This window comes from Pelodiscus sinensis, chromosome 17 (assembly GCF_049634645.1).
Source record: "Pelodiscus sinensis isolate JC-2024 chromosome 17, ASM4963464v1, whole genome shotgun sequence".
In the NCBI taxonomy this organism is placed as follows: Eukaryota; Metazoa; Chordata; order Testudines; family Trionychidae; genus Pelodiscus; species Pelodiscus sinensis.
The window spans coordinates 30,979,132-31,001,493 of NC_134727.1; positions in this window are offsets into that span (position 1 = coordinate 30,979,132).

A 22,362-nucleotide genomic window follows, 5' to 3' on the forward strand; every position below is an offset into this window, starting at 1 on the left:
ATCTTTGAAATCTGCCTATAATTAAAAGGGACAGATTTGGTTGGTTGAGTAGAAGAAAAATATTAAAGCAGCTTTTTCTTTATCCAATTAATAGAATTTGAGAACTTTTTAATGTCTTATTGTTAGTAAATATTATGGCGATATTTTAAAAGTGCTGAGTAGATACAGCAAAAATTATGGAAGAATATTCTTGCTAATAATTAATTTCTCCAGTATTCACAGCCAACAGCAAACCTTTATTTAGAAAATAAGGTACAGGCAGTCCCTGGGTTACGTACAAGATAGGGACTATAGGTTTGTTCTTAAGTTGAATTTGTATGTAAGTTGGAACTGGCTCCAGATTCAGCTGCTGCCACTGAAACTGACCAGGGGCTGACTACAGGAAGCCGGAGGCAGAGTTGCTCTGCCCCCAGCTTCCTGGAATCAGCCTGATCAGTTTCAACAGCTGCTGAATCTGGAGCCTGGGACAGAACAGCTGGGGCGCTGCCCAGTAGGTTCCCACAAGACCAACCCGGCAGCACCCCAGCTGCTCTACCCAAGGCGTCCCGCAACAAAAGCCTGGTCTGCTGGGGGGGGGCACACTAGCTGTGCCCCCTCCCCCCCCAGCAGACCAGGGAGACCCGAGCAAAGCCGCACAGGCGGAGGGACCCCGCTGCCCATGCGGCTTTGCTCCTCTCTCCATGGTCTGCTGGGGGGGGGGGGGGTCCAGCAAAGCTCCTGGGCAAACGAGCAAAGCTGCCCAGGCAGCAGCTTTGCTCGGGTGTCCCTGGTCTGCTGGGGGGGGGTCCAGCGGCTTTGCTGGACCCCCCCCAGCAGACCAGGGGGACAGGAGCAAAGCCGCCCAGGCGGCGGGGGTCCCACTGCCTGGGCGGCTTTGCTCCCAGGCAAACGAGCAAAGCTGCCCAGGCGGCGGCTTTGCTCGGGTGTCCCTGGTCTGCTGGGGGGGGGGGGGGTCCAGCGGCTTTGCTGGACCCCCCCAGCAGACCAGGGAGACTGGGAGAAGCTTTTCTCGCCCCGGAGGACACAAATGGCGACCCGCCGCCCGTCAGCTCCGGGGCGAGAAAAGCCCCGTTCGTAAGTGCGGATCCGACATAAGTCAGATCCGCGTAAGTCGGAGACTGCCTGTATTATTTGGGATGAGGAAGGAATTCCTCCAGTAGCATATTGCAAAAGGATTTAAACTATTTCACCATCTTCTAATTCACTCCGTGGTAATCGTTTTAGGATCAAATGGGCATATCCCATGGAGAGGTGGATTAAGATTTATTGGGACCCTGAGCACAAAGACTATATAGGCCCCACACACCCTAGATGGGGACCCTAAATGGCCAGGGCCCCTAGCATGAGATCCACCCATGCATTAATCTATCACTGATCCCATGTGATCAATTTCCTAATAATGCAGGATGGACAGAAATTAGTAAAGCTCAGGCCTTCTCGTTCATCATCTTCCATTTGATGCTTCTTAAGGCACAATATATAGTCCTTGGAATTGACCCCATTTAGTTTGCAAACCACTGTGTTTGCCTGCTGTGACATAAAAGCTTTGGTGATTATAACACAGTGTTCCTATGCACTGATATACCCAGAATATCTGATTTTGACCAACTGCTGAACAAACATAGGACAATGATTTTTGTTGATGGCTCCAAGCCTGTGTTGCTGCAAACCCATTCCATGCTCTGCTTAATTGATAACCATACATACAATAACATAATAGCCAATAAAATAAGCTAGAAAATTAAAAAGGTAATTTGACATATGTTAGGTGTACTGATCTGATAGCTTTCTGGATCCTAATGATGGAAGTGCTGTCCTTTCTCCACTGAAAGATTTTCCTGAAGATAAAATAAGCTGTAGGCAGTGACATGTACAGCACTGTTAGTGCTGGCGACCTTTAATCTAAATATTAGATGTTAAATGAGCTGTGCAATTCTTTTCTAAGTAGGCCCAAATCCTGGCACCTGGAAAACACTGGACGGGCAAGTCTGGGTTTGCTTAAGAATGTGGGACTTTATCCCTGTTCACTGGAATGGTGAATTAAATTTGTGCTGGCTCTTCAGTGAACCTTGGCCTTATTTCTAGTTTTGGACAAAGAACGTGATAAATTGGCTGGCTTTACATGGTTAATAGCCCAAAAATGGGCAAATCGTGGTTCCCAAATAAAAATGGCACTTTAGATTTCTAGGTTGACAATGTGCAAAGACTCAGTATTGTTTATAATATTGCAGCTCACAATTCAGATCAGAACTGCATTGTGCTCAGCACTATAAAGCCACATCCACGATCACTGCTCTGAAAAGCGTACACACTAATATGTCTACACTGCAACACTATTCTGAAATAACTTAGTCTGCGTCTACACAGCAGGCAGTTATTTCGAAATACTGTCAAAATACTGTCAAGCTGGAGGACTTTACACTCCGACTCCTGTAACCCTCATTGTAGGAGGAGTAAGGGTAGTCGGAGGAAGGAGTGCTCTATTTCAAAATAAGTTCTGTGTAGACGCTCCCTATTTCGAAATAATATACATAATTGACGTAGTTCAATTTGCATAGCTTATTTCGACTTAAGCCCTGCAGTGTAGACGCAACCTAAGGCACCCAGCCTGGATCTACTTGTGTGGAGCACCCTGTAAGATTCGGGCCCTAGAAGACAAGTTTCATCTGAAAAGTGAAGAGAATGGAGATGAAATGAGCCTCTTCATTGCCACTTCTTTTATTATCTACTATATATATGATGAAGTGGGTTTTACCCACAAAAGCTCATGATACTATATATTTTTGTTAGTCTCAAAGGTGTCATGGGACTACCCATTGCTTTTAAAGTTACAGAGTAACATGGCTACCCCTCAGAGAATATTTGAGAGAATTTGTCTGTTTGTTCAAGAACTCCTCCTAGACCAGGGGTGTCCAAACTTTTTTCAAAGAGGGCCAGATTTGATGAAGTGAACATGCGTGAGGGCCGACCATTTTGCCTGACATTCTTTGAACCATTAAAATTAAATGCAAATTAACTATTTTATGCAAAGTTTATTGCAAACGGCAAACGGCGTAACACCAACTATACATGTTGTGTCCAAATATATTTATAACTGATTTAGACCAACTGACATTAACTGAGATTTTACAATGTATTCATCTCAATTGAAAAAAAAACTTGCCTACACTAATGTGAAGGGTGAAACTGAGATCTGGACTGCAGTACATAGGCTAGGTCTGGTTCAAAGGCAGTCCCTGATCTCAGCAGCTGCGGAGTCCGTCCCTGCACTCTCAGCCCCAAGGTAGAGGGCTTGCAGGGTCAGAGGTGGGTGGAGAGCACAGGGCACGCTGGCCTCACGGCGGCCCGGGGGCAGGGCGAACCCGTAGCCAAGCGGGGGAGCGGGGCTGCGGACGTGCCCTACATGGTGGACTTTAGGACCGCAGCGGCCGCCATGGACGGCGGCGGCGCGGCCGGAAGCGGCGCCAGTCAGAGGAGCACCGGGGAGCCAGGAGAGGGGGAGGAAGCGGGGGCTGTCCCTGCACTCTCAGCCCCAAAGCGGAGTGCAGGGGCAGGGTTTGGGACCGCGGCGGCGGCGGCCCGAAGCGGCGCGCTGAGCGCGCCAGTTAAAAAAAGCACCGGGGAGCCGGGAGAAGCGGGGGGCCGTATTAAATCCGACCGCGGGCCACATTTGGCCCGCGGGCCGGACTTTGGACATGCCTGTCCTAGACAGTTAGAGCTAGGACCACCAAATTGGTTATGCACCTTTCGCTTATCATAACTTAAAGCAAGGTAACAGTTTGGTTGTGCCAGGAAAATGGGATGTGCTGGGAATACGGTAGCTTCTCACAAAACCACGCAAAGAAGGGACAGGCAGGTAAAAGGGGTTGCCTGGGGTGTGCCCTCCTTCCCCCATCCAGGAATGCCCCGGCCCTCTCACCCTGCCCCATGAACTCTTTAGAGGGGGGGGCTGAAGTATGGAAACATTGCTGGCTGTTCCTCTTCATCAAGGAAAGAGAAAAAACTGCACAGTTTTCTGCATTCCTCACTTTGGCTGTGGAGCACAGAGGGCAGACAAACCTTGACCTGCCCCAGATGGCGGACACGTACCTCTCCCCTGACTGTGCCTGATGCAGCAATCATGGAGAGGCACTTCTCACCTGACCCCAACCTGCTGCAGTGAGAGAGGGCTGGGGTAGTCCTCTTTTCCTAGGGCAGCTTGTATACTGATCCCTTCATCCCCAGCTTTGCACAAAAGAGACTTTTGCCTGAACGGGAGCAGAATAGTATTTCCGCAAGAAGCACTGATTTCTTACAGTAGGAAGTCAGTGCTTTTGCGGAAATTCAAGCAGCCAGTGTAGACAGCTGGCAAGTTTTTCTGGAAAAGCGGCTGATTTTCCAGAAAAACTGGCCAGTCTAGACACAGCCTAAGGCCTTGGATATCTCGGAAAAAAGGAAAAAGTCTAGAGTGATACAGGGAATTTTAGAAAACTCTGAAACTTTTCCACCCTTCCAGTACCAGCCAGCCCTTGCCCAATGCTATATTCCTAATAAATTAGGCCTGTTAGATGTGTTGGTTTTTCTAAAGGTTTACCTTTCATTTTCTCTCACCTCACTCACATGAAGTACAGTATTTGCATATACTTTCCCAGCTGTGAAAGGAATCATGCCTAGCTAATTTAAAAATCTTTGTTTCTGGAAAGAGGTTTTGGGAAGCTTGTCTCTCTGCTTGCCTTATCTCTGATAAATATACCACTTGCAATGAGTGTATTACTGTGCACTAGCTTCCAGTTCCACTGGTGCTAGCTGTGCTTACGACTGTTACTATTTCCCTTCTGCCACTGCTTAGCAGTAGAGTTGTGTAGGCAAAACTTAACACCTAACTGCAAACGGACAGGAAAGAAAACAGTTTCTGGTACAGCCAAAGCAAATACACTTGTAACTGCAAGCAACATTTTGGTTTGTGGTATTGCCCAGGTTTAACAGTGCTGTAGTCCGTAGGTATTTCATTATCTGCACATGTCCCTTTGTTTTACTGGACATTGTCTACCAGCAAAAAAATCTAGATTATCAGAATAATATTATCAGTAAAAAAAAAGCCTTGAAGAGAATCACGCTGCTTCTCACATAGTATGCCTCTGAGGTGCCGGTTAGTATTCATGGCACTAACTCTGATTAATGCAAAATCACTGATATTTTTCACATACTCTATATAATGGGGTTTTAAGTAAATTTAGTTTTTTATCATTAGCCATGAACACCGATTCTCTCCTGAGTCAGAGCTCTGGCTGGCACAAGAAGGCAGCAACAGCATGTCAAGGAGGTGGATTCATCTCCCTGAATCTCTAGGCCAGTCCCTGCAAACATGTAGAACAGCTTCTGGACAGCTCTGAGATACACTCAGCCTGGCTGAAATAAACTAGCAAGGAGTTCTCCTATTAGGGTGAGTCGCTACCAACAATTTGGCATTGAAATCCAGCCCATTTATGCCACCCAAGTGGTGTAAAGGATCAGATCTCAGAAAACAATATGAGACTCTTGCTTGCCTTAGCTTAAAAAGCCTGTCTGCAAAGTCCTTGTGATTCTTTATGTGTTTTTGTCTCAGAGAATCAATATTCATTTCTTAACGTCAGTCTTCCACAGAAAGCCAAGTTCTTATATCAGGTCCAGGAGTTAATCCGGATTTTCCCATATACATACACACTCCAATGTGCCTGTGGTCACAGTTAGGTCATTAAGTGGAAGAGTCTCATTTGTAAAATTCAAAGGCAAACCATTATAGAAGCAATCCAAGGCCTATTCTGTGTAAACGCACATTAAACAGACCTATTGTACAAGCTGTGAGTTTTCAATGGGCCTTGAAGAATAATTTAGGGTGTTATTAAAATGCTCTTGTTCAACGAGAATATTAATTGTGTGTGCTGCTAAAGTAGAATATTGAATGCATAAAGGGAAGAAGAACATTTCAGAATATAATGGAATTTACTCACCTTTTATGCACATATGAATAATTCAAAGAATTAGGTAAAAGTCACTGCCTCTGACCCACTCCTATATATGGTGTCACCATTTAATTATATCCATTTCCTGTTAGCTGCCTGGGGGGAGCTGTGCATTGTTTGAAAAGTCACACTTTTTTCAAGTTAATGGGAAAGCATAGGAAAATCCTATTAAAAATGATTGAAATAATAATGTAACTTATCTGGGCTGAATAATTTAGAGGTATTATACCATATATGTACTATAAATTATATAATAATTTATATATATTTTATAACTATATATACTCTTTCTGCCATAAAATGGTTTTGTAATCATGAGAAAACATGATTGATGCCCACTAGTGATGAGTGCAATTCCAACATGATCTGCTCTTTGGACCTTCTTTCTCCATTGTTTCACCTTATAGTTCACCAGTCTGGCCTAAGCAATAGGAGGGTAGGTCAGCTCATACATATCAGAGTGGCGTAGTGCGTGGCATGAGGGGAAAGTGACCATTTCATTCTTTTAGAGAGGGGGAGTCTTGGATTTAGGTTGTTACTCCACTTTAAATTTGTTGTGCAGCTTAGACTTTTGGAGAACAATGAATAAAAAGATCATAGTGTTCTACTCTGAAGGTTCCCACTCACATTTTCAACTTCAGCAATTATGACTTTTCAATGGACATATTGTGGCAACTAAAACTAGCTACAAAACAGTCAACAGCCAAGACTTTGAAGGTGTAGGAAAGAGAATTAATTAATCTGAGAAATATAAGTAAACCCTTTAATCTATGACAAGGACAAGAAGCAATGAGTTTAAATTGCAGCAAGGGAGGTTTAGGTTGAACATTAGGAAAAACTTCCTAACTGAACAGTGGTTAAGCACTGGACTAAATTGCCTAGGGCAGTTGTGGCATATCTATCATTAGAGATATTTAAGAGTAGGTTAAACCAACACCTGTCAAGGATGATCTCTAGATGGTGCTTGGTCATGCCACAAGTGCAGAGAACTGTCCTCAATGACATCTCAAGGTTCCTTCCAGTTCTAGTATTCTATGACAAGAATCTACCCAAGAAACTACCCATAGATTGGGTGTCAACCAACAGAGAGACATTTCTATTTTTCCCCATGGACACAGTGGGGTCTCATCTTGGGAGCAAAGGACAATGGTTGAATGGGACCCAAAGCTTCCACACAAGGTCAATAACTAACAAAATCCAAACTCATCTGAAATGGACCTTTGCAGTGTGGTTGATGACTGGCTGGATGATTTAGCTTTTCCAGCTGATTAGCTGGTTCAGCATGAACCAAGAGGAAGGCAGGGAAGCTGCCCTTTTGCAACTGGTTTCAGACACCGGATGTGACTGATACCAATGTTTAGTTCACTTGAGCATATAACTCCTGGGAATTGGGCTTGCATGCTGATTGCCCCCATTATAAGATAAGCCTACTTCCTAACCATGGTTCTTGGGGTAGGTATGGAGCAAGTTGGCGCAAATTCCCCTTTGTATGACTAGCAAACCATACAACCCATACTGATTCACATTTCAAGCACTAAACAATTGGTCTGGTGTTTAAATGTATTGTTACTGAGCCAGGAGTAATTCACAGACAACTTGTTCTTTCCTCATGTATGTTTAATAAAAAGGCTTTTAATAGCTGTAGAAATCATTGACAAGCCTAAGTGGTTGGAACAGATACGCTGTGAGAACTAATATGTATTTCCTCTTCTACACCATATCATTCATCTAAGGGTCTATACATTTTCTAGAATTCCTGGTTCTTTTGTTTTGAAAGCATGTACTCTAAAGTGTGTGTTAATGTAAGTTAAAATGCTTCTATGCCAAGTAAGTTGTTTCTCAGTTCTTTATATTACAATTCCCCGTTTTTTCTTTACGGCTACCACATAATACATCATGGCTGATTTATGGTGCTTACCTTTTGTTTTCTGTAACTAAACAGAAGTTCGGTTTCCTGTCTAGTACATTCTGATGGATTTTTTTCAATTCCTGTGCAGGGCTTTGCTGTCCTCTAGTGTCAGGAATATCTTTACAGATTTTTAAACTGAAACAAAACTTCTTCATGGAGAAGGGGTTTATACTTGTTAAGTCAGAAGTGTCTAAATGTGATTCACTCTAGGCACTCTCTGCGGATAAGGAAAAAGTTAATCTCTTGCAATTTTGTATTGCTGGTGAACTCCACAATCAAGAAGTATGTTTTCTTTTCTAAGAGACCAAAATAACAGTCTATAGGGTGCATGTGAGTATTCAGTTGCCCAAGATGGACCCTGTCGCTTGTATTTCATCTCCCCACCATAAAGTAGAACTTGCCAAACTATAAGCACTTCCCACAGCTCATGCCACCATGGGGGAAGCGGAGCGAGTGCACCCAGCCAGTGTGCTCCACTTCCCCCATGGTTCCTGCTGCTATGGGAGTGGGGGGAGGCTGCTGCCATCCTGAATAAGAATGACTTGGCTACAGTAATTCATGCTCTTGTCACATCCCAGTTGGATTATTGCAATGCGCTCTACATGACGCTGCCTTTGAAGAGTCTTTGGAAGCTTCAACTAGTCCAGAATGCAGCTGTTTGAGTTTTAACTAACCCGCTGTGAAGGGGTCCTTCCTCTCATGAGCGCCCCTCTGTGGCCAAGGGTAAGTTCTCTGCCAGGCTGTCTGTGGAAGAGTCGGTGTCTGGTATGTGGCCTGGGACCAGACTTCTTCTTACCCCTTTGCTGAAGCTGCTGGAGGACCCAGGCCCACCCAGTCCTCTGGGTTCCAGCCCAGGGATCCTATAAGTAGCAGTTGCCTGCTACTAGTCTCCACTGTCTGCTACTAACTCTCTTCCTGGGCCATTTCCCCAGGATGCCGCTCCAACTAGCCATCAGCACTAATCAGTTCCCCTTGATTGGAGATACCGGGGCAAGGGCTAATTAGGTTCTCTAGCACCGGCACCTGACTACACTGTGTCTGTAGTGGTGCGAATACAGCAGGATGGCTACCGAGTTGTAACTATGGGGAGCAGGTTTAAAACGAATAAAAGAAAGTTCTTCTTCACACAGCATGTAGTCAACCTGTGGAACTCCTCGCCAGAGGAGGCTGTGAAGGCTAGGACTATAACAGAGTTTAAAGAGAAGCTAGATAATTTCATGGAGGTTAGGTCCATAAAAGGCTATTAGCCAGGGGATAAAATGGTGTCCTTGACCTCTGTCTGTCAGAGGCTGGAGAGGGATGGCAGGAGACAAATCGCTTGATCATTGTCTTCGGTCCACCCTCTCTGGGGCACCTGGTGCTGGCCACTGTCGGTAGACAGGATACTGGGCTAGATGGACCTTTGGTCTGACCCAGTACGGCCGTTCTTATGTTCTAACTATGCCAGCCTGACCTGCAGTGCAGACATAACTTACAGCAGCAGAAATAGGTTTTTCCATTGCTATAGGAACCCTAATTCCCTGAGCAACTGTACCAAGGGTGATGGAAGAACTCTTCTGTTCTCTTGGCTCAACCTACACCAGGGCTGAGGTTGGCATAGCTACAGTATTTGTGGGGGTAGGATTTTTTCATACACCTGAGCACCATAGATATGTTACCCTAAGCCAGGCCTCAGATACTGGCTATGTCTAGACTGCAGGCTTTTTTCTGAAGAAGCTTTTCCAGAAGAGATCTTCCAAAAAAACTTCTTCCAAAAGAGAGAATCCACAGTGCCAAAACGCATCCAAAAAGCAATCTGCTTTTTCGACAGATAGCGTACACACTAAATGGACACTATCTTGCATGTAAGCTGTGATTACTATGGGCAGAATGACCACCAGGGCACTTGTGCCTTTTCCTCTTCTTGTGAAAGACCTCTCTCTTCACCGTCCACACACACCTTTTTCCAAAAGAACTCTTTCAGAAAAAGGCTTTTTCCTCATAGTTTACCAATGTCAGAAAAACCCCTCTGTTCTTTCAATTTTCTTTCGAAAGAACGTGACTGCAGTGTGGATGTAATTGAAGTTTTTCGGAAAAAACTCTGTAGTGTACTCACTGGATATGCCTGAGATGTAGCTGGGAACATGTCCCCCCAACCTGTGTAGAGAGGAACATGCACTACAAAATCTGCATAGACTTTGAGGGTAGGGCAGCAAAATAGACTAGCCCTCAAAGTACAGGCTTGACCTCCTAAGACCATACATAGATTGCTAAACTGTGCTGCAGTCTAAGCCCCAGTGTCCACACTGCTATTTTAGCACAGTACTTGAAGCAGAACTAGCACGTGTCTATCTGCCTGGGTGGAAGATATGCACTCAGTGGCAGTGTAGATATACTTTGTGTGCTCTGGACTGTGGAACACCAAGTGTGTCTACACTGCACCGTTATTTTGAGATAACTAGCATTATTGAGAAATAACAATGTGAGCTTCTTGCACAGCCATTCTGTTATTTTGAAATAATTTTGAAATGACAGATGGCTTATTTCGAAATCTGTAAACCTCATTCCATGAGGAACAACACCTATATAAAAAAAAGCTATTTTGAAATAAGGCATATGTAGATGCTCCACTGCTGCTATTTCAAAATAGCCCCTCACCAGGGCCATTCTAAGTTATTCCTTACCAGTGCCTCCTGGGGCTCTAAATCAAGATAGCATGTCTATATTAGGGAAGCCTGCCTCGGACTAATTTTGAGGCTTTCCTGCAGTGTAGGGTATGTCTACACTTGCACCCTCTTTTGAGAGGGATGCAAATGCAGCTGAGCGAAATTGCAAATGAAGTGCGGATTTGAATTTCCTGTGCTTCATTTGCATAATTGCGGTCCGCCGCTATTTCAAAATAACAAACGCTGTGTAAACGCGGTTATTTAGGGAGAAAACCCTTCTCCCGAAATAACCCTTACTCCTCATACAACGAGGTTTACCGGTTATTTTGGAAGAAGGGTTTTCTCCCAAAATAACCGCGTCTACACAGAAGGGTTTTGAAATAGCGCTGGTCTGCGATTATGCAAAGGAAGCACGGGAAATTGAAATCCGTGCTTCATTTGCAATTTTGCTCAGCTGCATTTGCATCCCTCTCTCAAAAGAGGGTGCAAGTGTAAACATACCCATAGATGTGGCATTTCAGAATAACTATTCCAGAATAGCTTATTTTGAAATAAGTGTGCAGTATAGATATACCCCTAGAAAGCATGGAACACTGGGGAGGTTTGAGGGTGGGGGAGTGTTTGGTTGGTTGGAGGTTTTTTTTTTTAATTCTTCCCTTTATTTCCTTATTGTTTCTTTGATTTCTAGCCTTGCTACTTTTCCTCTGACTCATCCTCTTGCAGCTTTCTACAGTCGTGGCCAAAACAAAGCTGTGATCTTTTTGTAGCCAACTTTCTTACTGTGAAAACAAGTGACAATTCCTGTGGCCATTTCCCACTGAGGTCTTATCCCACATCCTTTTTTAATCTTTCCTGGTGGTGCATTATCTGTCTCTTTCCATGATTATTACTCATCATTAGCAGCTGTTCGGATACAGTCTGCAGATTATTTTGCTGGTCTTGGACTTACGCTGAGCTTACGCGCAAGATCAATGCAATTGCTTGACAATGTGACAGGGCTAGCCACTATTGGGGTGATTAATTAAACTTTACAATCGAGGCACTCATGCCTCAGAGCATTTAACTGCCACTCAGGGCACAATTACATTCTTCTGAAATTAAAATCTTGCTCTTCAAAAGGAAACAAAAGTTCAGGTGTCGTCAGTCTATCTTTCCATTTAAACATAAATAAAATCCCTGTTTAGAAAATTCTAGCCTCTCTAATGCTCAGCCTTCAGCCTTATCAATCCTCAGCCTTATCAAGTCAAGCAGTGTCAATTTATGATGATTCCATGTCCTGTAGCAACTGATGCCACCAGCCATGGCCTTGGTGGCTGCTGTTCCATTTGCACTAAGGTTCCTGGAATCCTATATTGTGTGGGGCAGCTTTCACATGCGGTAAAAAGGTGTGCTCAGAGGCTATCAAATGGAGTGTTCATTTGAAAATCTCACACTTTCATTTGCATATTCTCTTCCCATCTTTTTTGCGGAAGAGGTTTTTGCGATAAAAAGCCCTGTGTAGATGGGGCCAGTTGTCGGAAAAACCCCATTTTGCGCAAGATCCCTTATTCCTCAAAAAATGAGGTTTACAGGATCTTGCGCAAAATGGGTTTTTTCTCACAACTGGCCCTGTCTACACAGGGCTTTTTATCGCAAAAACCTCTCCTGCAAAAAGGATCGGAAGAGAATATGCAAATGAGAGCATGCGATTTGCAAATGAGCACTCCATTTGCATTTCCTCTTCTGAAAAACTGCCGCAGTGTAGACATAGCCTGAGAGAAGAGTGTTCACACACGTTATGCAGACAATTCACAAGGTGGATGCAAATCTTGGCAATATGAAGCTCATGAGAGAAGAAAGAAAGAAGTCTGAGAGGTGCCCCCTTAGATTCCAGAGACCATGCCTGCATTTGCAAGTTAAATCTATGTCAGAGTATGAATCAGGGTGGCCCACTCTGTTGTTTGACACCTTATTCAGATGGTCCCCAGGTTTTCTGAAGCCTCAGGATAAAAGTGGGTGTGTCTACATTGCAGGCGAGAGGGATGATCACAGCACATGTAAACATGTCCATGCTAGTGTTAATCTAGCTAGCTCACATGTCAATAATGGAGAGGCACAAGCTTCAATGCAGATTACAGGTGGGCTCGTGATATCAAAGCTTCACTGTTTTCAGTACCCAAGTTACACTGGAGAGCTAGACCCCCAAAATCCTTGAGGGGAAAAACCTTGAGGGGACATCTCCCAAACCAGTTGTTTGCACAGAATCAACGCTGAGTACCCGTACCATTGTCCGGCTCAGAAAAGGGCTGTTGGGATCTGTTAAAGATAATGGAAATATCCTGAGATATACTGGTTCTCAAACCGAGAGGGGGATTCCACATTCTGAACAAATACGAGTCACTCGGTGGGCTTTTAAAAGCAACTTTGTGTCTGGGGTTTAGCATTCAGAAATGAAGGGCCAGCCTCCAGTTCACAGCTGCCCACAAAACAATGGATCCCTTTACATTATAGAGGGCATAGTTGGAAAGTGTGCAAAGGCAACTGGTATTAGAAACAAGATCTGATCTAATATAGAGGTGTATCTTCTGTGGTGACTTTTATGTGTTCGCTTCCGTCCCTAGTTCATCCTGGAATCTTTTTTTTTTTATCCTATTAAGTAAACCACTATTTTTGCACAGCAGAGAGCTGCTGAGGGTAAGTTCTGTGGCGTGCGTGCACCACAATACGCTGATAACTGGCAGGCTGGCTTCACATGTGACCACCCAGAGGGAAAAGTTTGAGTTCAGAAATTTGCAAGGATGGCTTGGGACAGGAAGGCTGATTCTGCCACTGTGCAAGCAGTAACTAGGCTTGTGATTGTGGGTAGGCTACTGGTGTGACGGATCAAAACCAAAGTGGTGCAGCATAATGACACCTAAGATTGCAAAGGCAGCTGGTGATACAATCCCCTCATGATCACACAAAATGTCACAACTACCCAGAAGCTAACTTAGGTATGTCCCCATGAGCTGAGCTGTGATTGCATCTAGCAATTGCATTTTGTTTGTATCTGAGGTTTTCTTAATCAGGTTGTAGTAAAATGAGACTCGGGTGTGCTTTTACTTGGGGTTTTTTTCAGCTTAAAAGAAATAAACATGGAAATATTTCCCCAAAACTAAAGTCATCTTGACATAAAAATCCTGCATCTCTTAATTAACTTATAAAAGGAAAATGTAACTCAGTTGGTCATATTTCTTGAAGTTACAGCATATGGCAGCTTTCCCTGTGACATGCTGTCATTATTTCAGTACACTTTGGGCTAATCGCAAGAGCAGCTAACAAAGTTATAGTCTGAATTTATGGAATTAAATGTGAGTTAATTTGGGGTTGTTTCTATGGTGGGTTTTTGGCGTATAAAAGCCCACAGTTTAATAGCTTACTGTTTTGACTTCTGTCCAGTGAGATTTTTAGGTGGTGCCACTTGCCTGTTTCATTTCTAATACATTTCCAATTAGTCTTATTGATTCATTTCTGATATATTACAAGGAAATCTGGCATGAATATTGGCAGAAGTTTTTATTTAAAAATTATTCCTTAATGACACATCACTGCTAATTTTTAAGCCTATAAGGAGTCACTAACCTCAATCTGCACAGTAAGGACCACAGTTTGGAAATGCCTGTTTTAACAGACCAAATTGAGCAAAGAAGCCAGCAGAGGGCGCCATTGACACATTTTTCAGCTTAAATATGATCAGATAAATTTTAAAACAGGAACGTTTCTAACCAATGCCCATGGGCTACATGTGAACCACTGCCTGGAGGAGGCTAGTCTCCAGCCCCCCTTCCACCGGACGCCCTGTCTTCCCCCTGAAAAAACTGCTAGCTCTGCCCATGCTAGTATCCCCAGGCCCAGAGCACTGGTGTGTGGCACAGGGGAAGAGCTGGGTGGCCTTGCAGCCCCAGCTCAAGACGGGGCCATGACATAGGGAAAGAGCACGAGGGGCATCGGGGACAGAGCCATACCTAGCTCTTTGGGAAGGCCCCAGCCTTTGATACCCGCTGCCCATGCCCAACCTTGACTAAGGAATTTCCATGTGGCCAATCAGCTGAAAGAAGATGGAAGCATTTCTCTGAGGGTTCAACAAAACGTGTGCGTTACTATTTTAAAGTTAACGTGATGATTGTTGAGGGCATCCTATAGAAACAGCTAATATTGAGTGTCCTATATTCTGCCTATTTATGTATAGCAATTTTCCTGGATCTCAAGAGGCACCTAATGTATCAAATACAGAGCTAAATTTGACTCTTAACTTGGCTGCACAGGAGTAAGTGAAGGCTGAATTTGACCTGAAATTCACCATTTACCCATAAAGCACAAGGGTCTGAACAGCATTTAAAGCTTTGTTTGGAATCGTCCCCCCAAACTGGGGATGTGAAGAAGCACAGGTCAGTTGAAGGCACTGCTCTGAGACACTGAAGTTTGAAAGGACTTCCAGCCTGTGATGGTCCTTCTGCTGGATCCCTGTGATTCTGCCTTCTGGCACTCTCACTTTTGGAACACCCAGCAAGCCAGACCAAGGACCACAGCTGGCCAGAAAGTCCCACTTGGGGTTCACACTCAATTTGGGGATTTCCAAAACTTGGGTTCATTCTGCATGGCAACACCGCCAAATGTAGTGAAATTGCTCAGTGAACCAAAACTTCATTTGTGGACATGCTGAGTAATGATGATGATTCTAAAATGGAATGTGACATTGACATAGTGCCCACAACCCCTGAAGCCCACCTGCCAAGTTATTCATTACAGAGTTGTTGACCTTAGAACACCAACAGATTTCTAATGGAAAGCTGCCTGTGATCCAGCCAAAGTTAAGTCAGCAGCTCTTCAAGTTCGACTGTTCATTTGGATGATCTGGCAGAGGTACCACACCATTCTTGTTCATAGGGAAATGGTTTGCACATTCTCATTACAGCCAGTCTTATTAGTGTATAGGACCAGATTTTGAAAATATCTGAAGTCTTTAGACATATTTGCGCCTTTATTTGCAAATGCATTTAGGACCAGTTGCTTCTGCAACTGGCCACCTGAGTTTCTTACATAAATAGTATGGTAATTGGCACTGTATAAAACCCTAAGACAGATGAATGACTGCTAGTGTGAGCAAATACCCAAATGTACCTATATGTAACCATGCACACTGTGTATATCTATTTGCTTGTGAACCTGGACTTCACAGAAAATTGGATCTAGAATGACTACAGTTCCCAAATTATGCATTTATTTTTCACTTTTCTGTGTCGTTGCCCTCTGTCCTGAGTAGATTATATTTAATAAACAAAATTATGTGTGCTGTAAAGGGGGTCAGACATCTGGCATGATATTGGATAATATAGTTTAATTTATAAACACTATCACTGGGTGTAGACAACCTGTCTATTTTTTGAAAAGGTTCGTGGAGAGCACTGGAAGTTACAGGAGATACTTGTGAGAGCTGGACAGCCACGGAGTTCCAAAGAAGAAAGGAGATCCATGAACATTAAAAAGGACAGTATTAACTGGAGCAGTAGCAGGATTAAACAACAAACGAGCAAATAGAGTAATCTGCATAGCTAAGTAATCAGCCAACAATGCTTTCTTCTGTATATCATAACTACAGATCCCAAACAGTCTATTCTTATTTTGTCCCATGTCCTCTCCTATTAGCCTTAATCTCCCATTGAGGTAGGAAAATCTTGCAAATGGATACATCTGAAGCAATTGCATACTGCAGGCAACTCTGGTTAAACCACAGAATAGTCTTTTAAGCTGGAGAGGGCTGTAGCTACAACAGTCAGATTTCAAACCCCCCTAAAGAGTGAGGCTCCCTAGGAGTAAGGAATTTTTTTCATTCCACCAACGGGACACTGGAACATTTTCTGTAGTGAGGGTTCTGAGAGCCACTGAACTAAATTGTAATCCTTGTATAAAATGGAAACTACTTCAACAAGGGAGTGCAGCTGCTCCCCAGCACTTACCTCCTCAATTGGACTGAGACTTGGATCTTTTTCGTTTTTTAAGGGGGAAGCAGACCCACCAATGGTGGGGGGGGGGGGAGGGAATAGAGGAGGCAGTTGCCCCGGGGTCCAGCAATTCTAAAGGGCTCCAGGACAACTGCTCTGGTTGGCTCTGAGAGCTAGGGATTTCTGCATGGTCTGGGCAGCACATTGGCTAGCTGCCCCAGCCTTGCCCCTTCTTCCCAAGGACCCGCCCCTTCCTGGAGCACAGCACTATGTTCCCACATTGCCCAGAAGCCTGACAATCCTGTTGAGAGGCAGTTTCCTGAAAAAGAAATCTTCAGATGCCACTCTGGGCTATCCAAGCAGTTACAGCATTCACCTGAAATGTCTCAGATTCAAGATCAAAGCCTGCCTCATTGAAACTAGGGATTTGAACTTGGGTTTTTCACAGCATGGCTGCGTGCCTTGCCCAACAGGCCACTGGCTGTTCTGGGATTCTGAGCTTTTTGGTTTTCATCAGAAGTTTCATCCTGGACCTTCCCAAGGAAAGCTTTATTAAAACTGAGACATTCCCATAGAAGTTTTGGTTTCAATGAATCAGCATGTTCTGACCAGTAACTGGAGCAGAGGGAGAGATATGGAAAAATCTCTCAACCATGTTGATTTGGCCCCACCTCCATTGCTAGCCAAAATGATTCTATATTGAATTTTCTAAAAGCGGAGAGAATCTCCATGATGGTGGACTGAACAGTGGTCCCAGTACTGAGTGTTTCTCAGCTACACTAGAGGAACACTCAGGGGAAGACTGTGGGTGGGGTGTGCAAAATAGTTTTTAGTAATTTTGAACCTATCACTCTTGAGGCTGTTTGGTTGGTTCCCAGTGCAAACTAGAGAAGCCTAAAGGCTGCTGTCATCTACACTGACAGCCAACAACCTATGGGCTTCATTCTAGCAGCTGAGACAGCTGGAATATAATGAAGACCCAGATATACCTCTTGTACTAGTGAATAAGAAAAAAAACCAGGACTGTGTAGCATTTTAAAGACTAACAATATGGTTTAATAGGTGATGAGCTTATCACCTATTAAACCATCTTGTTAGTCTTTAAAGTGCTTCACAGTCCTGTTTTTTGTTTCAGCTGCACCAGACTAACAGGGCTAAATTTCTGCCACTAGTGAATAAGGGTTGATAGCATGGAATGGTAGTGAGGTTCTCTTAGGGTACATCTAGACTACAGGCTTTTGTCGACAGAAGTTTTGTCAACAGATACTGTCGACAAAGAGAGTCTAGACTACATCCAGTTCTGTCAACAAAGCAAGCCGCTCTGTCGACATGACAGTGTAGACGCAAAGGACAGTGTAGATGCAATAACGCCTTCTGTTGACAGAACTGTCGACAAAAGGTATTGTTCCTCATAGAATGAGGTTTACAGCTGTTGACAAAACTGCTGAGTTCTGTCAATGATATGTCGACAGAACTCAGTGGCAGTGTAGACGCAGGTATAGTCTTGTCGACAAAAGTCCACTTTTGTCAACAAAACCCTGTAGTCTAGACACACCCTTAGGCTCACCCAAAATATATCAGAAACCTAAACATCAAGAAGAAGACCAAAAAATAACCAATACCATTTTAAAGAAATACATTACAAAAATCAAGATGGGCTATTTAAGATGTGTCATGTCAGGATCCTAAACTTCTGAAATTAGTCAACTTAAAAACCAAATTACATAATGGTTGCTGTATTTCTGTGATTACTAATAAAAATATACAAAACAGGGATTCGGGAATGCATTAGTGAATGTAACTCTTAAGTGAGGAAAAGTACACAAATTAAATGAACTCTGTCCGTCTTCAGCTGCTTCTTTCCCCTCCTCCACACACAGAATGGATTTCCTACTCACTGGCTTCCCTTTGTATGCTAGACAAAAGGAAGAGTTTCTCAAATTATCTCACTCCATCAAATTCCATTTTCTTAAATGTTAAAAATTAGCAGAATTCCAGTAGGTGAGGAATCTCACTGAAAAGAGGAGAGGGCGTATTTAAAATCAGACATAATAGAGGGAGGATCAAGTGAGATGCGGAGGCGAGAGATGCATCTAAAACTAAGTTTTATACAAGGGGCCATTTCAGAATGTTTAAGAAAATCTGTTCAGTAAGTGATGTTCAGCAACCAATGACACCAACAAGGGCTCAGTCGTTCAGGTTTAGAATGTGAAGTCAAATTTTCCATTGACTGCAGTGCAAGAAGGATTAGATTAGAACTTTACTGACAAAAAACCTAATGAAAGCCTTAACATATGAGAAGATAGACAAAAAAAATCTATTCTGTGCATACTAGAGATGTCCCAGAGCTATAACATTCTCATCCTGACTTTAAACCTCCAAAATATTCAGGGTTTATAATTCATAAATATCATAGGTGCAATAACCCCCAAATATTGAGGGCAACCAGAAGATGGAGAATTGAGTTCTCTGTATCTCAACTCTTCCATCTTACTCAAACCGGCAATCTCTGTCTGAAAGTAGAATAAGGGATCTTATTTGAGATTCTACCCTCAAGTGCCCTTCTAGTCCTCTTCCTTTCTTCCCTCTCAAATTACACAGAAAATTCCCAGCAATTAGTTTAGACTGAAGTTCTATCCACTTTAACAAACAGAGCACAGGCCATTTACTATAACCCCAGAACTATTATATAAGAGAGAGAATAGCCTCAGCTTATTGCCAGAGTCTACACTTTCACTAAAGAAGAACATAACTGCTGTGCAGTATCATTTAGGGAAAATGAAAAATACCTATTGGAATTGAGCTTTCAAAACTTCCATTCCACACTATTTCCTCTATCCTTACAAAAACTCCATCATGCTTGTAGCCTTATCCTCCAGAGACTCATTTAGGGGCGTGTGTCCCCTCCCCTCCCCCCGCATTCATAGTTCCTTTCTTAAGGCCAGAAGTCTCATTATAAGCATCCTGTCAGATCTGCAAAATACAGACCAGAGATCCTCACTGATATTTTCTGCACCAAACTCATAACTTCTGTTTGAGCTAGAAAACATGATTAATTCCACTTTAGGTGGGGGCAGCTTATTTGACAGAGTAACTTTACTTCAGTTATGGTAAAAGATACAATCAAATCTTGGCTTGAAATTCTGCCTCCATTGAACTATAGGAATTTTGCCATTGACTCCAAGACTATGTCTACACAGATGAGCTATTTCAGGATACCGCTATTCTGTATCTTATATTGAAATATAACAGGCTCACTACTCCAACATCCCTGTACACCTGATTGCACAAGGGATAAGGGATATTTCGAAACAGCGTGAAATTTGGCACTGTGTAGACAGCACCAAACCCCAAAATAAGCTATTTTGAAATCAACTCAAAATAAGCTATGCAATTTGTGTAGATCAGATTGCATAGCTTGTTTCAAGACAAGGGTGAAGTGAAGATGCACCCCAAGTGAGCCAGATTTAATTCTTTTTCTCTTAGAAAGTATTGTAACTTGGCCTTCAAGTTCCTTTTTCCACGTGGTTAGAACAATCCATTGCCTTCTATTGCTGGGAATTGAATAATCATTTTAAAAGCCATTGGATTTCAAAACTTGACAAACTATGGTGGGGAGGGAGGGTATTTACTTTTAGATTGAAAGGCTAAACTTTCCACACCATCAAGCACTCTTCCACAAACAAATGTATCATTTGTGAGCACCAGAAAAATTGTGCGCCAATATATACTGCTGATCTTTGTGTTGATAGTGAAATATTGAGTTTAAAAGTATTTGGGGCACTTCTGCCTGCATACTTTGTGTATTTTTCCATATTTCTTCTATCTTCAAAATAATGCCACTGCAGATAATTGATACAAGTAGAAGTAGACAGATGTTAATAGTTGTTAAAAAAAAGGGAAAAGTAGAGAGCTAATTAAACAGGAAATGCCTGTAGAGAAGCACTGCAATAAGAAACATGTCATTTTCCAATTTGCCTGAAATATTTTGCCTATCCTTAAAGCCTTAGGACATGCGTTGTGATTGAATGTTCCCAAGTTAGTGCCACCTGACTTTCACTGGGTTTAAACTCTCAGACCATATCTTCACTTGTTGCACTGGAGAGCGATCTCCTGGTATTCGATTTAGTGGGTCTAATTAAGACCTGCTAAATCAAACTCTTAGAGCAGCTCCAGTCAGTGCTAGTACTCTTCACAGTTGCAAGGAATAAGAGAAGTCAACAGGAACATTTGCTCCCATCAGCCTTTCTCTGTGAAGACAGCACCAAGCTTGGCTTAAGATAAGCCAACTCCCTACCTTAGGGTATTTTACATAGCTGGAGTTGCATATCTTAACCCAGCCTTCCAGGTCTAGTATAGACCTGGCCTCAGTTGCGCGCAAAGTGACAGAGCAACAGACACCAGGAGGATAAATAAAAAGGATTTTTTTTAACTGGTGCTGGATTGTGGTGGATTTGTTTATGTTTCTTGTTGCTGTTTGTAAATCTAGTGTGAAGAACATTGAGCAGAAAAGGAGGTGGATCAATTTAACCATGACACATCAAATATATTCACAAGCTACAAAATACTTTCCAGAAGCAAAACATCATTGCTACTGTTCTGGAGGCTGGATGGAAAGGATAATAGCAGGAAAACATGGTGAGGCCAGTCAATGCCTCTTCTAATACTAAATTGGCCTCCCTCCAAGGAAACCCATCCAGCTGTTTCATCTCAAGGCTAATTTAGCACTCAGAACAAATGTGGATTTGAAGTGTTCTGAAAACAGGGTTGACGTGAAAGGGTTGAATGTATTATCAGCATCTAACTGTCTGAAAATAATTTGTATACGGCTCAGTATGAATATTTTAAGTTTTCTGTGTGCCATCGGCACTTCATAAAGGCTGTGTTGTGTGGTGGTGTTCTGATATATACTTCACATTGGGATCTTTCACAGTGCAAAAAGTGATATCATGCTATGCAACACTAGGCAGCAGAGAGGAAAAGGAAAGAGGTAGATGAATGAAGGCACAGTTTAATTCTAGACACATTAAAAAATTCACATTTTGCCTAGTGAAAGGGTTAAAACTAGGTATAAAAGAACTCACTATTGAGATAAAATAAAATTGTCTTACTATTCTATTCTACCTGCATCTCCTTTATTGCAGTCAGTGGATCACTGTAAGGAGACAGAAGTGGAGTAAGAAAAGCAGGAGAAGACAACTGGATCAGTAGAAAAATGGTTGGACGTTGGCAGGAAGAGGTTATGTATGCAAGATTTATGAGCTAAGATGTATAGTTTAGGCCTCAAGAGGAAAAAATACTTGCAGATAAACTCTTCAAGGGTGAAATCTGGGCTCATTGAGGTCAGGGGAGAACTCCCAATTTCATTTCAATACAGCCAGGATTTCACCCTTGATCTTTTGTGAGACCTCGGTTTCATTTTTCTAGGTAAACAAACAAGTTTGGCATCATAGTGCTATTTGACATCCCTCCCCGCTACCAGCACTCTAAGTGAATTGCAATTTTTCCTGTAAAATTGAGCAGCTTGTGATCCTCCACAAGCAACTCATAAATATTCATAGACTCAAGCCATAATCAGCATGAGAAACAACATAAGGTCTGGATGTTCTACATGCTTTCTGAAGTGGTTGGTTGGTGGGCTGGTTCTCATAGTTAATTTGGGTAAATCAGGCCTACATATATTTTGGAGAGACAACTCCTTGAGCAATGTGTAGTGCTTGGTAGGAAAAGCATCTTCAACTGAGGAAATGACATTCCTAGGGCTTGTACTAATCACGACATCACTCGATAAGGTTTAATTCAGAACAATACATTTACCTCTGGTGCGTGTAGTGCCACCTTTCTACTCGACTGCTACTGATCCCATA